The sequence below is a fragment of the Sus scrofa genome, chromosome 5, assembly GCF_054392235.1.
Source record: "Sus scrofa isolate SSC_HxYL_T2T_F1_AM1 chromosome 5, Sscrofa_HxYL_maternal_Yorkshire_Landrace_v2.0, whole genome shotgun sequence".
Taxonomy (NCBI): domain Eukaryota; kingdom Metazoa; phylum Chordata; class Mammalia; order Artiodactyla; family Suidae; genus Sus; species Sus scrofa.
Window position 1 is genome coordinate 56,368,708 of NC_139387.1, and position 26,991 is coordinate 56,395,698.

General features: G+C 36.5%; 1 long non-coding RNA gene across 1 annotated transcript in view; it reads left to right on the forward strand.

Moving 5' to 3' along the window:
* The window catches only part of LOC146403381 (uncharacterized), a 479,111-nt gene that overhangs the window by 394,207 nt on the left and 57,913 nt on the right, over window positions 1-26,991 (forward strand). The window lies entirely within an intron of this gene.

Below are 26,991 nucleotides of genomic sequence, written 5' to 3' on the forward strand. Positions count from 1 at the left end.
AGGATAGAATGCTTTCCTCATGAGTCTTTCAGGGACTTAGGTGAATTTATACTTGTAAAGCACTGAGAAAATAGTGCCTGACACATAGTAAGCACTATATTATGTTTGTTAAATAAATATCTCAGCAGCTGGAGCTGTTCAGAAACACAATACATATTATTTAGGAAACAAGTTGCTATTTTGAAAAACAGAGAAAATGTGTAGCTTCTTCAGATCTATCTAGGATTTAGCATTTCGAGACACAAAGAATTGTTTCTCCTTTGCAATATATTCTTAACTAGAAGTTCCAGAGGGTGGCAGGCGGTCAGGGATAGCGAGAGAAGAAAGTCAACATCATATTCCCGGGGGCAGATCTAGGGGGCCAGCAGGAATCACAGTGCAGCCTCTGAAGGTTTTATCAGCCCAGCGGTGAGCACTGACTTAAGCTTATCTCTTCCAACCTGTTCCACAGGCCAGAGGTTCTATAAATTGTTAATAGGTGTGTTTCGAAGATGTTCCTAAATAAAATAAGTTTGACAAACCCTTGGATAAACACATTTAAATAACAGTCCTTACAGCTTTTAAAATATTTAATATGCATTTCAATACTGCAAGAAACACATATTATGGATCAGATCCCAAATTTATTTCACTATGATTTCCTTTTTCTCCCCTTTATCATACAACTATTATTATATTCCAAAGGTAGAAAATAGAACTTCATTAGACAAGTAGTAGTTTGTTTGTTTTTGGTCCTTATATTCCATGGAGAAGAACTGAATAAGCAAATTAGTTTAGAAAGAAAGAATAAAATGTTATTTATAACTAGCAACTGAATAACGTTTTACAACTTAAACATACTTTCATATACATTATTTTCTTCAGTAGCATATTTTCTTTGTTTGTACTCACTTCCTAACCCTCTACCTCATTTCCCATTTCTTGAAATCAAAAGATTAGGCACACCTAAGGACCCAGACATTCCAGTCCCAAGTAAATATCTCCTCGTAAAGCAGTTTGCTTATCTGAGCTAAAGGACATTCATTGCAACACTGGGAGCAAAAAAGGAGAAATCATCTAATGTTTACAAAAGGGGGAATGGGTAAACAAAATTCAGGCAGTCAATACGTGTTGGTTACAATGAATCACCTATCTCTGTGTGTAACTACGGATAAATCTTTAAAGCATAATTTTAAGTGAAAATTAATAGAACATAGTTAAAAGATGCAACTATATGATATTTTAAATCATCAGCAAATAGTAATGAGAAAGAAGAGTTAGTACAGGTAATGATGACAGGGTGAAGTGAGTTAATTGCGCATCCCTTAGGTAATTAAAGGATTGTTAATATAAGGCTTAAGAAATTAGGAGAGATGCAGTTGTATTAAATGCCCTTCCCTTTACTGTCTCTTGTGTTGCTCTGTACTTACTGAGAATCACCATCCAGATTTCCTTTATCCACCCCTCTGCTAATGACACAAACATGTACATTTCCACCTCACACTTCTCCTTTGAATAGTGAGCCTGTATATCTTTTGGCCCCCTTGAATATCTCACAGACAACTCAAGTGACATGTCCCAAGTGATTCAGTATTATACACTTCTTTTTCTCTGCCACAAAGAAATAAAAGTTCCTCCTCTTCTTGGATAGTCCATATCTTCCAAGTGACTCTCAAGCCGAAATCTGCTTGTTAATCCCCGTTCACCACCAAACAATATCATCAAACCCTTTCAGTTCTTTCTCCTAAATTTCTAGTCAGCCCAGCCCCTCCTCTCCATTGCTTCTCCCGCTGCCCTTATTTGACTTATTCTAATAATTGTTTCTTGTGTTACTGTGATACCTCCTTAAATGTCTCTGTGCCTCTAGTCCTACTGTTCTCAGAAAAAAATCCTCCACATGTTTGTAAGCTCGTTCCACCCTCCGTGTGTCATATCTCAGCTCTTCATAAAATCATTTGATGGTATCCCTTAATTTTTAGATGAAATGTAAACAACTTGGCATGGCTTCAAAAAGTTCCCATGCTTTAACACTGCTAATCCCTTTAACTATTCCATCTTACCACCCATTCTTTCTTTTTCTCCTTCCCTTCTTCTTCTCCACCCTTGGCTCTCCTAGACTTCAGGCATAATAACCTACACATCTTTTTCTGTATGTTTCTGTTTGCCCATAATGCCCTTTATAACCCTGGTCCTCCAGTGTTCCTTCATTTCCCTTATTCCTGTTAAGGAATACAATTACCTTGTATCTTTTTTATTTGAATAACTTTAATTTGGAAAATAACTTATACTTGTGAATGCCTTAAAAAGGAAATAAATTTGTTAAAGTCAAGTTCTGAAAAATAGAAAATTGATAAGATAATGGTTATGACAGGAGTTCCCGTTGTGGATCAGTGGGTTAAGAACCTGATATAGTGTTGGTGACATGGGTTCGATCCCTGGCCTCACTCAGTGGGTTAAGGATCCAGTGTTGCCACAGGCTGCAGTGAACATCACAGATGCAACTTGGATTTGACCCCTAGCCCAGGAACTTCCATGTGCTGCGTTTGCAGCTGTAAAAAGAAAAAAGAAAAGAAATGAAAGAAAAGGAAAAGAAAAGAAAATGTTTGTAAGAAGTGAATGTGGTACAGAAGAAGTTTTATTTATTTGTTTGTTTGTTTATTTATTTATCTGTCTCTTAGGGGCCATACCTGCGGCATATGGAGGGTCCCAGGTTAGGGGTCAAATTGGAGCTGTAGCTGCTGGCCTACACCACAGCCACAGCAAGTTGGGATCCGAGCCGTGTCTGCAACCTACACCACAATTCACGGCAATGCTGGATCCTTAACCCATTAAGCAAGGCCAGGGATCAAACCCACATCCTCATGGATACTAGTCAGGTTCGTTAACCACTGAGCCATGATGGGATCTCCCCAGAAGTTTTAATACATTTTTTCGTTTTTTCTTTTTTTTCATTTTTTAAAGTTTTATTGAATTGTAATTGATTTACAATGTAGTAATTTCTGCTGTACAACAAAGTGATTTATTTGTAAATCAAAAACTATGCAAAAAAAGTGGTACACACATTTCTGCTTATACCAATTTTGAGTCATTAGAATAAAAGCAGTTAAAGTGAGTATACTGAATTTCTAAAAGCAATATGATAACCCACTGGAGAAGTAAATCTAAATAATCTAGGTTGGTCTATGGTATGGAATATAATTTCAGAAAAAAATAGGAATTTTTATGATTTAAGAGATATTTGTGGGATTGGTAAATGCAAATATTTATCTTTTCTGTTTTGAATAAGCTTTTTGAGGGTAGGAACTGTATTTTTTTCTTTTTGTAAGCTCCTTAGCCCATAATTGCACATTTTATACATACTTGGCACTCAATTGATGTTTGTTATTTTTTTTTCCTTTTATGGCTGTACCTGTGGCATATGGAAGTTCCTGGACCAGGGGTCCAATCAAAGCTGCAAGTGCAGCCCATGTCGCAGCCATAACAACACTGGATCTGAGCTGTATCTGCAGTCTGTGCCATAGCTTGCGGCTACGCTGGCTCCTTAACCCACTATGTGAGGCCAGAGATTGAACCCATGTCCTCACAGAGACAACGTCGGGTCCTTAACCAGCTAAGGCACATTGGGAACTCCACTGCTATATTGAGAAAGATTAAGTCATGGGAACATATTATACCATAATATTTTATAATATGTATTATTTTATTTTTTTTATTATTGTTATTTTGTCTTCTTGCCTTTTCTTGAGTTGCTCCCGCAGCATATGGAGGTTCCCAGGCTAGGGGTCCAATCGGAGCTGTAGCCACCGGTCTACACCAGAGCCACAGCAACATGGGATCTGAGCCCCGTCTGCGACCTACACCACAGCTCATGGCAATGCTGGATCCTGAACCCACTGAGCAAGACCAGGGATCAAACCCACAACCTCATGGTTCCTAGTCAGATTCATTAGCCTCTGCACCACAACAGGAACTCCTAATACGTATTATTTTATATCATGGAAATAATGCAAAATGGTAGGTGAATGTACGCACATGTTTTTGAAATAGCACTTGGAAAATGTGAAATTTATTATGTTTGTGTACTCTTTGTAAATAAATGATGAAATGAAAGGATATTTGCAAATTATGTGAAATTATATTCTATTTCCTCTATACTAAAAGATGGTCTTTTTTTAAAAAAAAACTTTATTTTGTATTTAGTTTTACTTTGGATTTTTAACATACGATTTTCAAAATATCTTCTTTGTAAAATAATTAGAACCAATCACCATTAGCGCCTTCCAATATTTACACTAAAATTATGTCATATTTGAAAATCTTTTTTTGAAGGATTGGCATATTAACTATCTTTCCCCAATGATTTCTTCTAATTTTCAACAGAAAAGTAGCAGGATGAAGCAATAACATTTTGAGGTAGGAAGCATTCAGGTAACACAGGTGAAAAGTAACCCTTAAATATTCTCCCATCTATTTCTGCAGTTTTCACTCTACAATTTACCCTTTCACAGAGTTTCATGGGGCATGTAGTTATAAATAGACAGCGTTGCTATTTTTCTTCTTGATAAGTTAAATGATCATTTTGGTTTCTAAAGCAAATATTACATGTCTAGGAGTGAGAAGTTAGGTAAAAATATATATGTATATTGGAGCTTTTTTAATTAAAAAGGAAAGCATATGTTATTGTAATGTTTGAATTTGACAGTAATTTAAGGAAGAAAGTTTTAAGTTTACACACTATGAAGTGTGTGTGTTTGAACCATAAAGCAGCATCTACAATTGCTACTGGTGGTTATTACTTCTATCTCATAACAACTGGCATGTTCTGTGTTATAGACGATAGTATTATCGTGTGCCAGGGGACTCATTGAAGAAAATAAAGTGAAAAGTACAAACCTATGGAATATTTCCTCATGGGAATCATTCTCTGAGACTGTATGTAGAGACAGATTAGTTTCCCCATGGATAAAGGTACATGTTTATTTTTGCAATAAACTGCTCAAATAACCTATAACATATACCATACAGTTTAATTTCTACTATATTATTTCTCTTCTATGGAAATAATTTTATCTTGATGAATGATTTGAAATTGTCACTTTATAAATGGCAGAAAGAGCTTCCTGCTACTTTTCTGTGCCTGGGGAGATGGAAGAGAGAGAGGGAGGGAGAGAGATTGATAGATAGATGATGGATATCCATCCATCAATTTTTAAAATCAAGGGACGTTATAAAAAAAGCATTTTGCTGAAGAAGTCAAGGGAAAGATAATTATTTACACCTAGTGATTAAGGATCTAGTGTTGTCACTGCTGAGGCTTGGGTCACTGCTGTGGTGTGGGTTTGATCCTTGGCCTGGCAACTTCCACATGCCATGGGTGTGGCCAAAAAATAATGATTTCCACCTTTTCACTGACTGTCAATAACTTTTTAGAGAGATTCATCATCACCTGAAAAACAATATGAAGTCATATTCTTTAGAGCTGTTAGACTAACAGAATCCTTGTATTCTAGGTGCTTACACTCCAAACCAGATAATGTTAGCATGACTCTACATGGCAGAGATTGTATAATAAAGTACAGTATAATTATAGAAAAAAAGGAAATTAATTTAGGAGAAGGCCCAGATGCCAGAGTGTGATGGGGAGACAAAAAGAGCATTGCCGAAGTTTTGATCTTCCTTCTCTAATGTGGTGTCTGCAAATAGCTCTGGCACCGAGATGCTATGGCTATCTCCCAGAACCTGGATCAGAAAGCCTACTGTTTATTAAGACAAATGCAGATGTGTCTGCAAAAGAGCACTTCAGAATAACAGACCTTCTTAATTCTGTGTGACTAGTTTGGAATGTTCTTAATCATTTGCTTTAGGTCATTTATGAAAGTTCTATTGTGTCATTAACTAGATTATGCTATGATTTGAGCTTATTTCTTCATATTTAAAAAGCTTTCCTGGGCTCCTCTTCTCTGGTTTGCACTTAAGTGAAATTAAAAGTCTGACTGTTAGGTATTGCCTTTAGACTAGCTGAAATAGCTCCTCCAGCTCACATCCTTAGGGCCTCATTAGGAAGAGGCTCACAGCATGCCTGACACCGGTTAATATTTGCAGAGCTCATTTACCTACATTGGAAACAAACCAAAAAAAGGCCAGACAGATCCTACTGAAGTGAGGAAGGCTGAGGGCATCAGTGCCCATCATCTGGGTCACCCTTCTCTGTTGGAAGTGGATGACCCACCAGGTGGTAACTTCTTATCTCTTCTAAGCTGAAAGAGACCTGTTGAAAATGGGTCTTCAAGTACCTTTGTTGTTAAAGATTCGGCAGGACAAAATAGGTAACCCATAACCTTGAGAGAAAAAGGGAGTAAGGAAAGGATTCCTTTCCAAAACAAGTTATGTTCTTTACATAAACCTACTTAGCCAGAGAGTTTATTTTCCAAGAAGGTAAAGGACAATTTTGTTACTGCCTCTGCCCTGATGGAATTCTAAACTAATGCTTTTTCACTATTCAGAAATGCTGGGTATAGTGATTTATAGTTTGTCTGAGAAAACTGGTCAACAACTTTCTTCATTCCTATTTCTCTTTACTATTTTAAAACTCCACTTTGTGGTGGTGTCTGATATATGCTATTTCAAGTGATGTATCCATATGGGGAGATCTGGTGTGAATAATTATGGGCAGAAAGTCCTCAACAATTGAACTCTGTCTTCTCATTATAACTTATTTAGGAGCCAGTGTGTCTGTTCATTTATCAAGGTGATTTTGGCTAAATCTAGATAAGTGTGCTTAAATCATGGGCACCAGCTAATTAATCTAGAAGCATCCTCAACCTTTGTGTATCATTGGGTTAGCTGGAGATTATAAAGTACCTGGTCGGTTTGCTAAAGAGGATTTGGTCTTTTGCACTTCTTTCAATAAAAGCGTCCTGAAATACATGTGTCAAAAGCTTTTGAACTCCGGTAGGATTTTTATTAACTTAATTACTGTCAAAAAATTGTAGTGATCAACCATAGGTTCAGGAATTTTCTGTTTCCTCTTATTTATCTTTTTCTTTCTGCTCACTGCCAATATTATTGAAGATATCAACTGTTTCCACATTGCCCAGCAGTTTCCTCATAATGATTTCCATTAATTTTTCGTGTGAACCATATACATTTTTATTCCAAACAGTATTTTTGTGCAGTTTCTTGGTAGTCTAGCAGTTCAAGAGTCAGCGTTGTCACTGCTGTGGCTTAGGTTCAGACCTAGGCCCAGGAACGTCTGCAGGTCATGGGCATGGCCAAAAAAAACAAGATAAAACATATTTTTGTATCCTTAGGTTATTTGTGGAATTCTGATTTTTTTAATGGGAAACCTTGTCGAATTTGAAATTTCTGGGAAAGAGTGACACATAGTTGAGGGCTCTCGTTACTTAATTCTCTGCTATTCCAGTTGACATTCCAAAGAACAAAGTGTGATTTTTTCCTTTTTCCTGGATCCTGATGACTGTGTTTTATTTTTATTTTTATTTTTAATTTTTGGGGAGTGTCTGGGTGATAATTTTTGTTATAATGAGCAATAGCTTTTTGAATGTCGAATTCAATGAAATGTTATTGGTAATCAGTCTCCTTTTCCTCTGTAAAAATTTGATTCTCTTGGGGATAACAGTTATTAAAATTCTCTTCTCCTTACATATTATACTCCTACTCTTAATTGGTTTTTATCCTACTATTCTTATTTGTTCTCTCTAGCCTAATGTTCATTAATAATAAACATACAGGCCCTGTCATTGATGCTCTAATATTTGTACTTTGCTTCGGGAAACAAATCCTATGGGTATCTTGAGAGTTTACCTCTGTATGCTTAAAACAGCTGCAAAACATGGTCCATGTGACACTGCTGCTTGAAATAGTAGCTCTCTTCAAATATTTGATAGAGGGTAGGATTTAGAATAGTGCTAGGCAATGCCAAAGGCACTTTAAGAATATTATTTTATTTTCTTGTCACAACAGCTGAGGCTCAGCAAGAAGTAAGTTGGCCAAGAGTATATGATTCATGAGTAGAAGATTCAAGAATTTTTAGAAAAGATCCTTTGGAGGATATCTAGAAACCTGCCACTTTTCTTTCAGGCAGAAGTAAAACTTGATGTTAGGATTACAACATCTCAGAGTAGTAGGGTCTGGAGTTAATAAGCCCACCATATTGCAACTGGATGATGCCATAAAAATGGAATCACCTCTGTATTTCAGTTTTGCTCCATGGCACAGTAGGAGTAATGACACCTATTTCAACAAGGTTGCATTAAGGAATGCATATGAAAATGGCTTGTTAACTCTAAAGCTCTGTAAGTGTGAGGGGTGTGTGAATGTTTATGAATGTGTATGTTATTATTTGTGCCCAGGACGGTATGTATGAGTCATCTCCTGAAAAGTAATTTTTACAGCTTCCCTTTAAAACACATCATGTCTTCACTGTCTAGAATTTTTTATATTAAGCTGCTCTTCTTACTGATGTTGAAGTTTAGTCAGTTCAATCTGGCTCATAAAATATAGAGAAGGAAATTCTTTAGTGAGGTTAAACCTAAGTATATTAGTCAGAAGTGTCTCTTGTGTCCATTCCTTCCTCTCTCTCTTTCAAGGTTTTATTTCATTTATTTCACACTTTTTTTCCATCCTTCAACCTTGTAGTTAGTCTGTGCTGTAACATTCCTTATTGCAGTTTCCTCCCTTGCACCAATCTGCACACTGCCAATGGAGTGATATTTCTAGTAACATAAATTTGATCATTTCACTTCATTGAAAAACATTAAATGGTTCAACATTGCTTATAAGATGCAATGCAAATGCCATGTAAGCAATAGCTTATAAAGCTTATCTATCCTCCCCTGTCTGTCTTCCTGGTCACCTGCCATTCTTCTCCTTTTTACCACATGCATCACGATCAGAGTTCAAGAAATATGATGACTTTTGGTGATGCTCATCCTTCCTCTAGTTTTATCATTAAAACTTCAGGAATGTTATACAGTTTAACATGTCTAACCATTCGAGTCATTTCTTGGTACTCATTCTTCATCACTAAAATTTACCAACCTTTTTCTAGACTGAATTACCCTTTGATCTTTTTTATCATTTTACTATCTTCATACTAGAAAAAATAGTGGCATGTAAAGCTAAGATGTTTAGTTTTTGTCTCTTGACTGAAGGAGCAATATGCATGGCAATAATCAGTAGGTTTTGCTTGTACTTTTCTAGATGTAATGCTTATTTACATTAAAACTTTGATTACTGAAAAAAACTTTGATTATTAGATACCTAGGGCTAGGAATCTTTGCCTAAAGGCATATTCTTATTTAAAATAGTTTATTATAAAATAAAAAATATAAAAATATTATAAATACATTTTATTTATAATGATTTATTGTTGAAAACATTGGAATGAATATACTTTTCTGTCCAAATACCATATCCTGAATAATGTTACATCCATAAGGATTGCCGATCTTTGCAGTCTGTTGGCATCATGTTTCTGCATAATTATTCACCTTGTCAATTACTTGGATATGAGTGTTGAATGAGTAGAGTGTTAGTTTGAATGAGAGTGATCCCAGAATATTCCCTGGAATCTGTTCCTTAAAATAGCTGATAATGTGAATTTTTTTTATCATATGCTATCTTCTAAAACTAGGATTTGAGAATGAGAGTATTATATAGTTAAGACCTGTTCATGAGATGCTGGGTGATTAAGTCATTTTAATGCCTATTCAATGGATAGTGAGTTCACTGGGGAAAATTTATTGAGTTTCAAAACCAAGTGACAGGTTACTCTAGTTGCTGGCAGTTAACAGGGAAAACACAAGAATTTCAAAGTCAGTAAATTCTTTTAAGAGTTTTCTCTTAGAATAGACTTTGTTACAAAATAAATGTTTTCCTTAAGATTTGAATTATTTTCAGCAATTTTATATTTAGGAATGGATAATTTATTTGTAATATTTGTGGGGAAAATCCAATAGCATAAAAGAGAAGCAGGGACGGTGTCTTTGTCACCTGGTATTTTTTGGATTTAGTCTGGTACATTGTAATAGTTCACTGAATGTTTGATTAGTAAGTGAATGAATGGTTAAAGGGATGGATGGATGGATAAATGAGTGAATGAAGTAAAGACTTGTCAAGAAGTCAGGAATCAGATATAATAAATATGAATAATGGTTTTACTAAATCTATATATATATACATACACACACACACACCTCAGACTAATTTCATATCACAACCCATCATATACTATCTACCTTCAAATTAATGTCACTTTTCAAGACTATTACTTTGGGCTTTGGCTGCTCCTGTTTAAAGTAATTTTGAAAATATTATTTTATATTTAAGTTCATAATAATTTTGAAGTTATATAATGAAACAGCCTAAGTGCTTTATTATTTTATAGGAATATCACAAAACTTGAAACAAATGTATTACCAAGAATTCTCACCCTATTCAGTAGACAAAAACAGGCTTAAGATGACTTTTGCATCTCTAAAACCACATATGCCATCAGAGGAGTTTTGCTTATCTAGATGTAGCTCAAAGAATATGTTGCAGTTTCTGAATGACAATTCCAAAAGCAGAGCAATGGAGTTACTGGAATAAGTTTGTGGTTTCCAAGGAGACTCCTTTGAAGGGGCAAAAATCATTTCAAAGTATGTTTAAAAAAGTCTCATTAAATTGTTATTCATACCTCAAAGCTACATTTAATGACAAGAATAATATGTTTTGACCCACAAAGGAGGGTTACAAATATGTATCAATGATTTTCTTTAAAATCAGTATTTTTTTTCCAAATATGAATTCATTCTGTGTAAATGTGAAATACTCCAATGGCATCTTGGATGACAATAATTCAGTTTGATTTAGTCTATAAAATATTTCCCTGTGTAGAACCAAATTCTGAAATTTTGAAATGCACTATAAATAATTTGTTGATTCCAAGAGGATCAAAGATTTTTATTTCATTAAATAAGCATGTTTATTCTGGTAGCTATTGTGGTAAAAAGCAATGACATGATATGCTGCCTTTTCTACCACTTTGTCTTCTTTTATAGGAGTGTTAATGTGACCTACATACTAATTAATATAGTGAAATCATTTGAAAGGTTTCGATTTTCTAAATGTGTTGGATTTTTTGTTTGAAAAAACTGACCTTGGTGAAACTGCCTTTACTTTAATAACTAATTCACCTTTAACCTGAATCTTAAAAGGAACAAAAGTAAAATAAGTAAGGTATCTTGAATTAGTAAGTACTAAAACAAATTTTGTATACTATCTTACTTTGGAACATTGAGGATTCTTACATAGAACACAGACAAATTAAGTATAAGAGAAGAAACCTGCTTGGATGAATATTGGAACCCATGTAATTGCTGTACTAGTACTCTCTATCTGCTTTCGAGTTATGTATTCTTTTTAATACAATAAATAGGAGTCCCCGTCATGGTGCAGTGGTTAACGAATATGACTAGGAACCATGAGGTTGTGGGTTCGATCCCTGCCCTTGCTCAGTGAGTTAAGGATCCGGTGTTGCCCTGAGCTGTGGTGTAGGTCGCAGACGCAGCTTGGATCCCGCATTGCTGAGGCTCTGGCGTAGGCCGGTGGCTACAGCTCCGATTGGACCCCTAGCCTGGGAACCTCCATATGCCACAAGTGCAGCCCTAGAAAAGGCAAAAAGACAAAAAATAAAATAAAATAAAATAATACAATAAATAATGGTACTTCACTTAATGTGACTAATGAGTTCAAGGGGAATGATTTAGCTAATATTTTCATCCACATAATATGAAAGCCGTGTTTATTAGGTTCCTATCAGGACAGGTCATCTAACAAGAGTTCACTTGCAAATCGGTTGTTGAAATTCAGAGTATATTGCCCATAGGATTACTGTTCAGAACTGGATCTGCGTCTACCCAACCAAATTCCGTGTAGGTATTTAATTAAAGCATTTAGTTTTGTTGCTCTAGACTTGTTAAATTAATCAACCATTGAACAGATGGTTTACTGGAGATTAAATGAAAAAAATATGCCTACTAAGTCAAACCTGTTGATGTTGAAAGGTGAGGGAAATCCTATGATAAACCATAAAAGAAAAGAATATGAAAAGGGATATGTGTATCTCCTTTATATCTATCTATACGAACCACTTTGCTATACAGCAGAAATTAACACACTGTGAATAAACCATACTTCAATAAAGTAAATTAAGAAAAAGAAAGGTGAGAAGAAACTCGTGATTATGAGTTGCATTTGTTTCTGCGCATTTGTTTAATTACTGTTCTAATTAAGCTTATAATTTCTACAAAATGTAATGTTGAAGGTATTTCACCTATTTTGAACTTAGTACAGTATTTAAATGTTATAATAATTGTATGCAGTTCTAAGCATTAATTTAGTTCAATTGAAGAAGTTTGATTTGAATTTATATTTACATAATCAAATATTTATACATTTTAAGAAGTTGAAAAATGCTTAACTATGTATGTGAGAATGCCAATATACCATAGAAATGTTAATGAAATAAAAATGGATATAAAATAGTTCCGAAGCTGAAATGAAACTCCACTACAGTGAAAATGAAAAGCGAACTCTAGAGATGAAAAATTGGAAATGAGAAAGAAAGTAAGATGTCCTCAGACTGACTAATCAAAGAGAAGTCTTGAATGTCAAACAGATAAAATTATAATCATCATAGACAAGCATAAGATAGAACATGTACTATAACATGGAACACTGCAGGGAACTTCTGTTTTCTTTCCACACACACCTCTTGTTTCATGTGCTCAAACACTATTATTTATAAAAACGCATTTTCCCATAAATTTCACTCTCTTAATGAATCAATAGCCTTTTAAGTCCACAGGCAGAATAAGGTAATACTTTCAGAATCTCACATTTCCTTTGCTGTGGACAACGGATGCTGTTCTTTTAAGAATCATTGAACTCATTCATTGTTGCATCTAAAGAAAACAAGTTTTAAAATTGTTCTTGCAATGAAATATATGAATATATGACTTAATTGCATATTTTATTGAGTGCTAAGTTCTGCTACAATTATACTGGATACAGGTGGTTTAATATGCACAACAGATAAACTTTGAGAGTAACAGTCTGGTATAAGTTTTGGGAACTCGGGTCAAGGAGAAATGAATACAGGAGGGTAGAAGAGGCAGAAGATGAAGGGGAAGAGGAAGGAAAAATAGTGATGCATCCTGCTTTCTGAGGTGTATGGTTGTAAGTTTTCCAGAAGCAGACCCTGAGAAAAGAATTTATGTGCAAGTTACTTGTTAAGGAAGTGCTCCTCAGAGAAACCAGTAAGAGAGTGGATGAAGCAGGACAGGGAAGACTGGAAGCAAAACAGAGCATGACTTCAGGATGTTGCAGAAACGACAGCAGCAGAAAGAGACAAATGGCACTTGGAGATGAGGAATAGCAAGGTTTATTCAGCACCTGTGTGGGATCAGAGGAGTCACCTCCAGAGTCTGAGCAACAGGTCTTTGTTCTGGGTAGCTTTTATACAATACAGACTTCAGGGTCTTGTTTTTCCCATGCAAGCAACCTGGCCCCTACTTCCTTGAGCAGACAGTGTTCCTACCTAAGAAGCTGGGTAAACAAGATTACAAAAATGAAACTGAAAAGCAATGCTTGGAGCAAGGCTAGCAGAGCTGCTAGCAAGAACATAAGGGATGTAGTTGCTACAAGATTACAAGAAGGGTGGTATGGGGAGAGCAAAGCTGCTGTCAGGCATGTAGCTGCCTCCTCAACTGGGGGATGGGGGAGGGATGTTTCTTTAGTTAAAAACTCTTACTTCAAGGAGAAGTCCTGCACAAGTTTTATGAGGTGCTTGGAATATAAATTACATGTTAGACTTTTTAACCACCTCAAAGCAAAGGAGTTGGCTGTCACACTGCCCTACCAGGCAGTCATGGATTATAAGCCTTCAGGGGATACGACCCACATTGCCAGGCACCTCCAGCTCACTGCTCCTCCAGGGCCAGGGGCCTCAACAATATATGAGGAACCCTTGGAAGACAATCTGCAGGTGCTAAACAAAGCCCACAAAAGCTGAGAGCTGGGTGCTCAGAACCATTCAAGAAGTCTCGTCTAAGGGGTATACAGTATCCCTAAATAGAATTTCAAAATATAAATTCTTATGTCTCATTCCCATTCACTCCCCTCTTTCTACATCTACTCTTACCTCCTGCTGTTCCTTTTTAGAGCTTTTAAGTACTTGATACCCTTTAGCTGCTATCCAGGTGCCCACATCTAGATCCAAACTCCTCCCTCAGTTGGCTCCACCATTCAAATTCAAGAATGTTTCATGTTCTTAGAAAAGACTAGAGGGTCAAATAAAAATAAGAAAGGATATATTCTCAAAGTGTAAATTTGTTCCTGATTAGAAGGCATGATTTACTTCTACAACTAATCCCTGGTAAGTTTTTTTCCCTAATTTCAATATAAAATTTATAATAATTTTCAATATAAAACATCAATTATTACGTTATTTATTATAATAATGTAATATACTAGGAGTTCACATTGTGGCTCAGCAGGTTAAGGACCCATCGTTATCTCTTGAGGATGTGGGTTTGATCCCTGGCCTTGCTCAGTGGGTTAAAGATCCAGCAATGCCTCAAGCTGTGGTGTAGGTCACAGATGCAGCTTGGATTTGGTGTTGCCATGGCTGTGGTGTAGGCTGGCAGCTGCACTTCCAATTCAACCCCTAGACCTAGACCAACCCCAACCCACAGGTGTCGCCATAAAAAAAAGTAATATACTAATTATAATTATTATATTATTATATTATAAAAATCAGGGTAGTAGTAAGAAAAGAACCATAAATGCATTTTAACCCCACCACCATATGATAACCACTTTAAATGTTTTCTTCTGTCTAAATATTTTATTCTTTATATGTGTACTTTTGTATCTTAGTTCTTCTCACTTAACTTTAAAGCATACAAATCTTTTGTTGTTGTCAACTCTTCATAAACTTTTTTAATGCCTCCCACGCATTTCATTGAATGGATAATTAGGCTAATCATTCCCTGACTGTTGGGCATCTAACTTGTTTACAAGTTTTTCTCTTTTACCCTTTTAGGTGATCAAACCTCTCCATATAGCTTGTAGAAGGTGCATTAACACTTTCAAGTCCTTGTTGTTTAGGCAGCCTCTGCAGTACCCTTAGTTTCCTCCTCCTGCCAACTGAAGTCATCTATTTAGAATAAAACTTTCTATGTCAGAATAGGCTCTAGACAGGACGGGTTAGTCCTGGAGCCCCAGACCGCCATCCAAAGGCAAGCAGTCTAGGTCTGAATGGCTTATACTGTACAGATGTTTCCACAAGCTGAGATCTTCTAGTAGCGAAGGAACACTATACCTTCTGAGATCAGAAAGGACCTTGAGAGTTGCTATTGGGAAGGGCAGAAGTTCCTGCTGTCCTCATAGTTTACCTAGGAAGTGTCCTAGGTGAGGAGGGTTCTTCTGAGCCGCTTTCATACAGTAAGGCACATTAAATTGGAGGTGGAGTGTTATGGATCTTGGTTAGTCTGGTGTGCTTGATGTTCCTTCCCAATCTCCCGATTTACTTCTGGTGACTGAGGTTCTCATGAACTAGAGAGGCAAAAGTACTTTGGAGATAAACACATACTGAAGTGTACATGTGGGTGCATGCTTTTCACACCCACAGCATATGGAGGTTCCCAGGCTAGGGGTGGAGTCAGAGCTGTAGCTGCTGGCCTACACCACAGCCACAGCAATGCCAGATCCTTAACCCACTGAGCAAGGCCAGGGATCGAACCTGTGTCCTCATGGATGCTAGTCAGATTAGTTTCCGCTGAGCCACGACTGGAACTCCTTTTTTTTTTTTTTTTTTTTTTTTTTTTTTAGGGTACATGCTTTTAAATAAGAACATTTAACTAAAAAAAGCCTGCCTCATGCTTTGAAAGCCATAAAATTCCTTATACTTTTCACAGATGAGGGTGCTTTCTTTGGTAAGAATTTTGGGCAGGAATTAGTCTTGCACTGATGTCCACCCTACAACTTTTAGGTCTGTATAACATCACAGAATCACTTTAGTTTTACTGTGAAGTTACTTCTGGCCATGATTTCAGCAAGGGAGGCAGGAACAAAGGTAAAGTCACAAGGGTCCAGGGAAGATGCTGTTAACCTATGCATGCAGGAGAATAGGATCATAGATGGGAGAGGTCACAGCCAGGACAAGTTTTCTTATTCCAAGAGGCTGAGATTTTCTAGAAAACTATTTAAAAAGCACAGATTACTTTGAAACAGCAGTAGGCAAAAATCAAGACCAAATTGTGATGTAATCATCAAGAAAACCATATTTGTAATAAGGTTAATTAAATTTGCTGCAATCTTGAGACAAGCATCCTGTCAGTGTGCCAGTAAATCTGGTCTGGCTTTATCAAACTGAAGGGCACCCCCTCCTTCTCCCAGAACCAGTAACTCACTGCCAGGGGACATACACAGACTGGCAACAATAACTAATATGTTATGAGAGAGGATAGACAAGTTTAAACAGAATTTGTCTCTGAACGGAAGGGCAAATGGTAAGAAACTTCTTTGTCTGCTTGTGATGCTGTTACATTGAAAGCACCCTAGGAGGTTTGGTAGAAGCAACAATGGTTGAAATGAAGGCCTGCTGTTTGGAGCAAGCATCCTGGCTCCAGCGATGGTCCAGACGTCTGCTAACAACGCCTTGTCAGGTTCTGCCCCACACAGGGCGCAAGAGCACTTTGCAGTATTTAACTCATCAGAGTCTTCCAGCGCTACAGTGTGCTCTACATCAAGAATGTTTATGTAATAAAACAGAGCTAATTAAACATTTCAAAGGGAAACATTATTTTAACACTAATTAGATATGATTACAGCTTTTTTTTCCCCCTCTGAGCTAGGGCTGAGCTGCACTAAGCACCTTCATTTTGCTTTCTTTGCTCAATTTTGTAACCAAGTCTTACCAAATAATGCAGTGCTGTCTTGTCTTTGGGTATTCATTTCAGTATGTTGGCAAGTTCAAAAACCTTTACCAAATGTAAGAGGTTGTAAACAAAGAACAACAGCAGTGACAACAGTGGTGGATTGGAGGTATTCCTCTTGGTAGAAAAGCATGATAACTTACATCCAGGTGTGCCCTTCTTTTGAGACCATTTACAGGTGGTATTCTGTTATTCTTAATTTTGAGCCTGTATAGTTGATATAGGCTGCCAGTATCTCCATTTCACAGGTGAGGAATCCAGGACTCAGGTAGGAGAAGCAGGTATGGAGCAAAGCAAGACTCACTAAGATGCACAACTCCGAGCTTGCTTTCTGGGGGAGATCCCTTTATGAGAGCTATCAAAGCACTTTTACTTAAGGTAGTTAAAATCCACCAGATAAAAACTCCTAAGACATGCATGAAAGCCGTGCTGGATTGGTTAAAAAAAAAAAAATAGGCACAAGACCTCTTCAATTGATGATATATAAAATGCTGTAACATACTGTTTTTTTTTTTTTTTTTTTTTGGTCTTTTTGCCTTTTCTAGGGCTGCTCCCGTGGCATATGGGGTTTCCCAGGCTGGGGGTCTAATCAGAGCTGTAGCAGCCAGCCTACACCACAGCCACAGCAATGTGGGATCCAAGCTACGTCTGCGACCTACACCACAGGTCACGGAAACGCTGGATCTTTAACCCACTGAGCAAGGGCAGGGACCGAACCCGCAACCTCATGGTTCCTAGTTGGATTCATTAACCACTGAGCCACGACGGGAACTCCAAATGCTGTAATATACTTTTAACTAATGACTAAAAAAATCTTTGAGCTCTCAAAAAAACTAGTTTTACCCAGACAATGACAACTTACACTTGTATTTATGTACACAGTTATATTAATGAAGCCTAAATAAATTCATAAAGATTCGAGGTGATATTTCTACAAAATAGAAATTGATTATATGTTGGAAAAGGAATCAGTTGAAAGCCTTTCAGTGATAGAGAGAAACGGAGGGGTTTAAATGTTTGAGCATTTCTGAATTAATTAATTCAATGAGATAATACAAGCCCTAACTTCTTCAAAGCTATTTATGATTATGAAGTATGGGGGAATATGTGTCAATGGCATTATGGTAGAATGAATATAACTTTCTGTGGTCTTTAGAAATAGTAAGATTATTTTTTACCCCTTTCCTCGAATTCTACGAAATCATACTTTTTTAAGAAATATAAAAATTGGTTCTCTGCGATCCTAATTAAAAAGAACTTCAATGAGAAGTTCCACTTCCAACCCACGCTTGAGGGCACAGCTATATAGCTGGAAAGTATTATGTTTGTTTTGCTGTTTGAGTAGTTCTGGAAGAAAAAGTTGCCTTTCAAACAACAAGCAACTAATATATGTCCTCAGGACACTTGTCACATCAAAGTTTATTTAAAACACACACATCATCATCATCATCACCATCACCACCACCACCAAGTAGCTAAAGTTTTAACAACTATGTCAGAGAGAACTTTTTGTCAGTTATAATTATGCAGTTGAAATTATGGCTGTGATTTTTACCAGTAACACCCAAATAAAGGACAGATGATACACTGTCTCATTAAGTCGGTATATCTAATTTTAATAAAAATTCCCATGGCTGTGTAGGATTTCTTTTTCATGAATTATGGATTCATTATATACACCTTCGCAGAGATCTATAAAACTTTGAATAGGAAACTACAGAAGGATAAAAATACTTCCTAAGTTAAAATGTTCCTCTCTCCTCTTCCAATTAGGTGTCATTCCCAATTTTCTCATTGCTATTAATATCGCTGTTTCTCCAATCTGCCATGACTTTAAACACGGAATCTCCTTTTGGTTCTCAATCTCCTTTGACATTTGCATCTAATACATTAATAAGTTACATGATTTTTTTCTCTATGATGTTGTGCAGTGATTTACCTTGCTATTCCACTGACACCATTTTTGTCCAGACCTTCTTCACCTCTCTCCAACACATTGTTTTACAAATGGTCTTCCTTCCTAATGCTCTTTAAAGCTCCTCTCTCTTGCAACTACCTTCCCAGAACAAGGCCTTTGCTTTGTTGAGTTTTTGTTCAAGAATTTCCTTCCCACTGAGATCTTGCCTCTACCGCCAGTCTTGCCACAACTCTGTTCTGGCCACAACCCCACATCCTCTCAGTTACTATTCCCAGGAGCTATGATTCAGCCTTGATTTTACTTAGTGTCTGTGCTTCATGTGAGATGTTGATTATTCCTCTTTTTAAAAATTGTCATCTCTCTTGGCTTTTGAGACAATGTCAAACCAGCTTTTCCTCTATCTTTCTTGCTACGTTATCTTAATGTTTCCAGTAACATCTTCTTCCCCTGCCCACCTCTTAAACTATGGCTTTTTTGTAGGTTCTCTTTGACCTTTTCCCTCTCACTTTGTCAACTTCTTTGGAGTAATTTTACTGATATCAGTGGCTTTTGCTACCACCTAAATGGTGGTAGTCACTAAAATTTTTATCTTTAGCCTGTAAATTCGTCTGTTACATCTGCTTACTAGACATCTGTACTTAAAATTATCACAGATACCTCAATTTCAAGTCTCTAAATTGATATTATTTTCCCCACTCCAACCAAAATCTTTTCTTACTGCTCTAGTCTACATAATTGTGAATGAACCCACTGCTTCTTCATTTGGATGAGTCGGAGCCTGAGAGTCTTTCTAGGTAGCTTATCACAATTTATTTAGAACCAAGTGTCAGCTGGCATTTCTTTAGGCATTGAGAATACAGCAGTGGAGTAAATAGTCAAAAATCCGTTGTTGCATGAGGTCTACATTTCTTCATGTAGAAGAAACCAAGTGTATGGTATAATAACAGTTTCTAATTTATTAAGGTACAATTGATGTATATTTGCACACATTTGAAGTGTACAATTTGGTATGTATTGACATGTATATACCCCCAAAACAGTCACCACAAGATAGTGAACATATCCATCACCCATCAAAGTTTTCTCTTAGTGAACATATCCATCACCTCGCAAAGTTTTCTCATGTCCATATTTTCTTTCTGTCACTCTAGATTAGTTTGCATTATCCAAAATGTTATGCAAATGAAATTATATATTATCTATCCTTTTTCTTTAGGCCACATTTCTTTCACTTGGCATAACTATTTAGATTTATCCATGTTATTATTTGTATTAACAATTCATTCCTTAATGTTGCTGAGTAGAATTCATTGTACATATATATGTAATTTATCTATTTACCTTTTGGTAGATGTCTGGGTTGTTTCTAGTTTGACTGTTACTAATGAAGCTTATATTAAGATTCATATCTACATGTTTTATGGCCATTTTAAAAAATGTATCTGGAGTTAATGCCCAGAAGTAGAATGACTGGATCATAGTATAGATGTGTGTTTAACTTTGTAAGACACCACCATTGTTTTTCTATCAGCAGTATTTGGGTGCCCCTGTTCTTCCATATCTTTACCACAACTTGGTGTGGTTGGTCTTTTTAATATTAGTCATTCTAATAAATGTGTATTGATATCTTGCAGTGGTTTTAATTTACATTTACCAAATGACTGATAATGTTGAGAGTATTTTAATGAGCTTGTTTACTGTCTTCATGTCTTCTTGATGAAGTGTCTATTCATATTTCTTGCCCATGTTTAAATTGGACTATGTGGTTTTTTATTATTATCATTGAGTTTTAAGAATTACTTACATATTCTGGATACAAATTCTTCATCAGTATATTGATTTGAACATACGTTGCTGTGGTCTATGACCTGACTGTTCTTTAAAAAGTATGTTTTACAGAATGGAATTTTTTATTTTTAATGACATAAACTTTTGTCTCCTTCTATGGATTATTATGGTGTTGTGTCTAAGGAATATTTGTCTATTCCAGCGTCATGAGTATTCTCTTCTATGTGTTCTTTTAGAAGTCCTGTAGATTTAGAGTTTATATTTAGGTCTATGATACATTTTGAGTTAATATTAGTAAGTGGTGCAAGGTATGGATCAAAGTTTTCATTTTTCCACATGGATATCCAATTGTTCAGGCACCAATTTTTGAAAAGTCTATATATGTTTTCTCCACTGAATTTCCATTTAGCAATTCTGTCAAAAATCAGTTTTCCATATGTCTGTGGGTCAATTTCCAAACTCTCTATGATGTTCCATTTAAATGTTTGTCCTTCTTTCTACCAGTACTATACTTTTAAAAAATTGCTATAGCTTCATATTAAGATTTGAAATCAGACTAGGTTAGTACACAATTTTATATTTTTTCCCTCAGAGTTGTATGGCTATTGCAGAGCCTTCGCGTTTCATTTGAAATTTGGAATGAATTGATCCATTTGTACAAAAAAAGCCTTTGGGGATTTTGATTGAAATTATGTTGGAATTGTTCTTTGTAATCTATAGACTGATTTGAGGAGAATTGACATCTTAACAGTATTGAGTCTTCTGTGAAATGAACAAAGTACACCTCACCATTTATGTGCATCTTTGTCTAGTGAATGATTTATAATATTCAGTGTAGAGGTATTGAACTTACTTTTCAGGTGAATCCATATTTTATAATTTTGATGCTATTGTAAATGTCACTGTATTTTAAATTTCAATTTCTGAATTTTCCTTTATGGTGTAGAATATAACTGATTTTTGTATATTGTTTTTATATTCTGCAGCCCTCCTAACTCTTTAGTTCTAGTAGCTTTATTGTAAATTCAATCAGATTTTCTATATAGACAATTATATTGTCAGTGAATTCAGACAGATTACTTATTGCTTTCATATCTAGCTGCCTTTTATTGCCTTTTCTTGCCTCATTGTTTAACCTCCAATACAAGGTTGAAAGAATTTGCGACAGTAGACACCTTGTCTTATTTCTGATCTTAGGAATTCATTCTTTCTTAAGTATAATGCTACCTCCACGTTTCTTTGTAGATATTCTTTATTATGTTGAGAAGGTCCTTTGTGTTTTTAGTACACTGAGAATTTTCCGAAGAATAAATATTGGACTTTACAGATGCTTTTTTCTGGACCTATCGATATGATTACATAGTTTATTAATATTATAAATCTTATTGACAAATTTTAAAACAAGCTTAAAAAAAGGGGGACATTCCTATCATGGAAGTTGCCATCATGAACCCAACTAGTATCCATGAGGACGAAGGTTCAATCCCTGGCCCTGTTCAGTGGGTTAAGGATCCAGCATTGCCGTGAGCTATGGTGTAGGTCACAGACATGGTTTGGATCCTGCATTGCTGTGACTGTGGCGTAGGCCAGCTGCTGCAGCTCTGATTTGACCCCTAGCCTGGGAACCTCCATATGCTGTGGGTATGGCCCTAAAAAGACAAAAGACAAAAATAAAAATAAAAAAATAAAACAACCTTATGTCCCTGGTATAAACTCCACTTAGATTTGATTGTTTTAACATTTTGTTAAGAATATGTGATCTGTGTTTATGGGTCATATTGGTCTGTGTTCTTGTAAGTCTTTGTCTGGTTTGGTATCAGAGTACCAAAAATGACATGAGAAGTATTATTTTCTTTTCAACTTTGTGGAGGAGCTTGCATAGAAATTACTTATTTATTAAATGTGTAGTGGAATTTGCCAGTAAAGCAATCTGGGCCTAGATTTTCTTTGTATAAGGCTTTTCTTTTGATGGGGAGGGAGGTTGCATTTTTTTTTTTATACTGCAATCTTGTTTTTTAAAAATAAAGTTATTTGTGTTATCTATTTTTTTCTTGAGTGAACATCGGTAATTTCTCTCTTTTAATGAATACGTCCATTTTGTACAAGTTGTCAAATTTCTTGACATAAACGTCTTATAATCATTTTATCTTTTTTCAACATCTGAAGAATCCCTAGTAATGCCCTTTCTCTCATTCTTCATACTGGTAATTTGTATCTCCTTCCTCTCTCTTTTCTTTTCCTGATCAGCCAGCTAGAAATTTATCAATTTTATTGTTCTTCTCAAAGAACCAGATTTTGACCTCATTAATTTTATCTAATGAATTTTTATTTATTTATTTATTTATTTCATGGAAATAGTGCTCCTGCTTGAAAGATTGACTGTAAAATGTCTGTGTGGTATATCTTCTTTTTTTTTTTTTTTTCTTTTCTTTTTAGGGCCATACCTGTGGGATATGAAAGTTCCCAGGCTAGGGGTCAAATCAGAGCTACAGCTCCCGGCCTACACCACAGCCACAGCAACACAAGATTTTAGCTGTGTCTGTGACCTACACTACAGCTCGTGGCAGTGCCAACCCACTGAGTGAGGCCAGGGATTGAACCTACATTTTCATGGATACTAGTTGGATTTGTTTCTGCTGCACCACAGCAGGAACTCCCTATGTGGTGTATCTTCTGGTGATTAATTTTTTTAACCTTTATATTTGTATTTTGTATTTTATATTTCACCCTTTTTTTCCCTCCAGTCTTTTGTCTTTTTAGGGCCACACCTGTGGCATATGGAGGTTCCCAAGCTAGGGGTTGAATCAGAGCTGAAGCTGTTAGCAACAACAGCCACAGCAATTCAGATCTGAACCGCATCTGTGATGTACACCACAGCTCACAGCAACGCCAGATCCTTAACAAGGCCAGGGATCAAACCCCACATCCTTATGGATACTAGTCAGGTTCGTTAACCACTGAGCCACAATGGGAACTCCTCACCTTTGTTTTTGAAAGCTACTTTCTTGGGTATGGACTTCCTTGTCAATTGTTTTCCCTTCTTTTATTTGTGGGTTTGTAATTCTCATCAAATTTGAATTTTTTTCTGCTATCATTTCTTTAAATATTATTTTTCCCTCCTCAGCTTCTGCGACCCTATCTGCACATTTATGATTACGTATAGTTCCTGGAGTTGTCTCACAACTCACTGTTTTGTTTTTGTTTTTTTTCCTCCCCCTTTTTGAGTCTTTTTTCTCTCTGTGTTTCATTAGGATATTGTTTATTTCTATACCTTCAAGTTAAAAAGTATTTTTTTTTTTTTTTTTATTTTTAGGGCAGCATATGGAAGTTCCCAGGCTAGGGATCTAATCGGAGCTGTAGCCGCCAGCCTGTGGCAGAGCCACAGCAACATAGGATCTGAGCCTTGTCTGCAACCTACACCACAGCTCACAGCAATGCCAGATCCTTAACCCACTGAGAGAGGCCAGGGATCGAACCCACAACCTCCTGGTTCCTAGTCAGATTCGCTGACCACTGCGCCATGATGGGAACTTCAACAAATCTTTTTTTTTTTCTTTAGTCTCTTTATCTGTCATTTGTTTCATTCAGTGTACTTTTAATTTTAGGCATTGTTTTCTATCCCAGGAAACATGGTAGTTTTCATATCTAGAAGTTAAGTTTGGGCCTTTTTAATGTTTTCCATGTCTTTAGTTAATATTTTCCATCTTTCCCCTAGGTTTTTGAACATATGGAATACAATTAAATAAACAACTAAGAATTATTATTTAACATTTCTGCTAATTCTAACATCTATGTCAGTTTGGGCTCAGTTTTGAGTGATTGATTTTTCTTCTAATTGTGGGTCCTATTTTCCTGTTTCTTTACATGCCTTGAAGTTTTTTAGCAGATGCCAAATTTTGTGAAGTTTACCTCCTTGGATGCTGGATATTTCTGTACTCCTATAAATACTTGTTAGCTTTTTTGCTGGAACTCAGTGGAAACAAAATCAATCCTTTTAGGTTTTGCTTTTATGGCTTTATTAGGTGCAACCAAAGAAGGATTTTTTTTCTAGAGTCAATTTTCCATACTAGGGAGGCAAGACACTTCTGAACACTCAAACATAGCTCTGTGGGTTGTGAGTCTTTCCAGTGTGGTTGATGGGAACAGGCCCAATTCCTAGCTTGTGTGAAGCCTAGTTTCTATTTCCTTTAATTTGGGGGTAGTTCTTTCTTGACCCTTGGGCAGTTTCTTCACATAGCTGTGGGTAAGTGTTCTGCTAAATACTTGAAGGGAATCCTCTAAGTCTCCCACATTCTATGTGCAGCTCTCTCTTCTCTTAAAAATTGGTCCTGGAGTTCTCATCGTGGCTCAGTGGTAAAGAATTTGACTAGTTGGAGTTCCTGTCATGGCACAGTGGTTAACGAATCCGACTAGGAACCATGAGGTCGCGGGTTAGGTCCCTGCCCTTGCTCAGTGGGTTAACTATCCGGCGTTGCTATGAGCTGTGGTGTAGGTTGCAGGCGCAGCTCGGATCCTGCATTGCTGTGGCTCTGGCATAGGCTGGTGGCTACAGCTCCGATTCGACCCTTAGCCTGGGAACCTCCATATGCCGCAAGTGCGGCCCTAGAAAAGGCAAAAAGACACACACACACACACACACACACAAAAAGAATTTGACTAGTATCTATGAGGACTTGGGTTCGAAAACTGGCCTCGCTCAGTGGGTTAAGGATCCTGGCATTGCCATGAACTGTGGTGTAGGTTACAGACATGGCTTAGATCCAGTGTTGCTGTAACTGTGGTGTAGGCTGGCAGCTGCAGCTCCAATTCAACCCCTTGGCTGGGAACTTCCATATGCTGTGGGTGCAGCCCTAAAAAAAGACAAAAAAAAAAAAAAAAAAAAATGTTGGTCCTAGGAATCCTAGCTGTCTTTGTCTTCCTGGATTCATTTCTGCCTCTTCAACTCAGGGAGTCTGTTAGAACCATCTGAGCTCCCTTTTCCTGAGCCACAGCCTGCACACTCTCTCAAGTTTGTAACCTGGGGCAATAATAGAGCATGTCTCATTTATTTCCTGGTTCTCAGCAATCAGTATCCTCTGTCCAGTATTTTAAAAAGTGTTCTTTCACATATTTTGTTGCTTTTTTTATTGTTGTTTCTGGTGGAACAAGTAAACCCAGTCTCAGTTATTCCATCTTGTCTCAGTAATATGTGTTTTAAAGAAAAGATAAACATACAGTAAGTGAATAAAGAAAACATGGATGAGAATGATAATATGTTTGTCAAAGAGAAAGTGTCTTTATCAAATACCCTCTCCACCAATTTCCCAGTATAGAGAGGCAAGAGATAATACAAAAGATGATATTGCTGTACACCGCTATTAATACTATTAGCAACAAACCTTTGTTGGACATAGTCTAAAACAGACCTGCTGTAATCCAAATGTTATACCGCATTAGAGGCATGACACTTTATGTGTCTAGAAACCAATAACCTAAATCTCCCTTCCATATTTGGTCTAAAACAGATCTACTGTAATCCAAATGTTATACCGCATTAGAGGCATGACACTTTAGTGTACATGTGTAGAAACCAATAGCCTAAATCTTCTTTCCATAGTTTGGGGGCTCAGTGTTACAAGTAGCTTCAATTTAAATTTAATCCCAAGAGGTGGAATGGAGAAAGAAGTTGGAGAGAAGACAGGCAGTGCTGTGTATTCTCCTTCCCCTGGTTTCTTTTCTTCCTACCCTACACTAGTGAGCTCCTGATTGTACATTTAATGTCTTTCTGTTCCAGTTCCTCTTTCCAAGTACAAAAAGTAGGACAGGGAGACATTTTTTGTATTCCTCAAAATTTCATTCAAAGGGAAGCACATGAAAGGGGAAATAAAGGTTGGTTCATTTGATCCCAGGTAAAATTTTACTATTAAGAAACCGCTAGCAGACTTTAAATGTTTACCTCACTTTATAATTAAGAATTCCTTTCCATTCACAAAGTCCACCACACCTAAATATAAACATGATTCAGCCAGTGATTAATTCAACAGTTTGGGTAATTACATTCCCCAGCCTCCTGAAAACTATACCAACTTGCCTTTTATCAGATTTCAGACCCTAATAACCCACAGTTTTAATACCACCTGTTTACATTGTTACTAGAATTTTGAGCATATGGCACATTGATGTAGTCGTATAAATAATAAATAATAAGACTACTTTATAGTATTTGAGAAAGAAATATTCTGTTTTTCAAATGGGTTTTATAAAATCTGTTCCATTTGTATATTTTAGAATTACCTAGTGTCAGAGAAGGCATTTTTCCTTTGG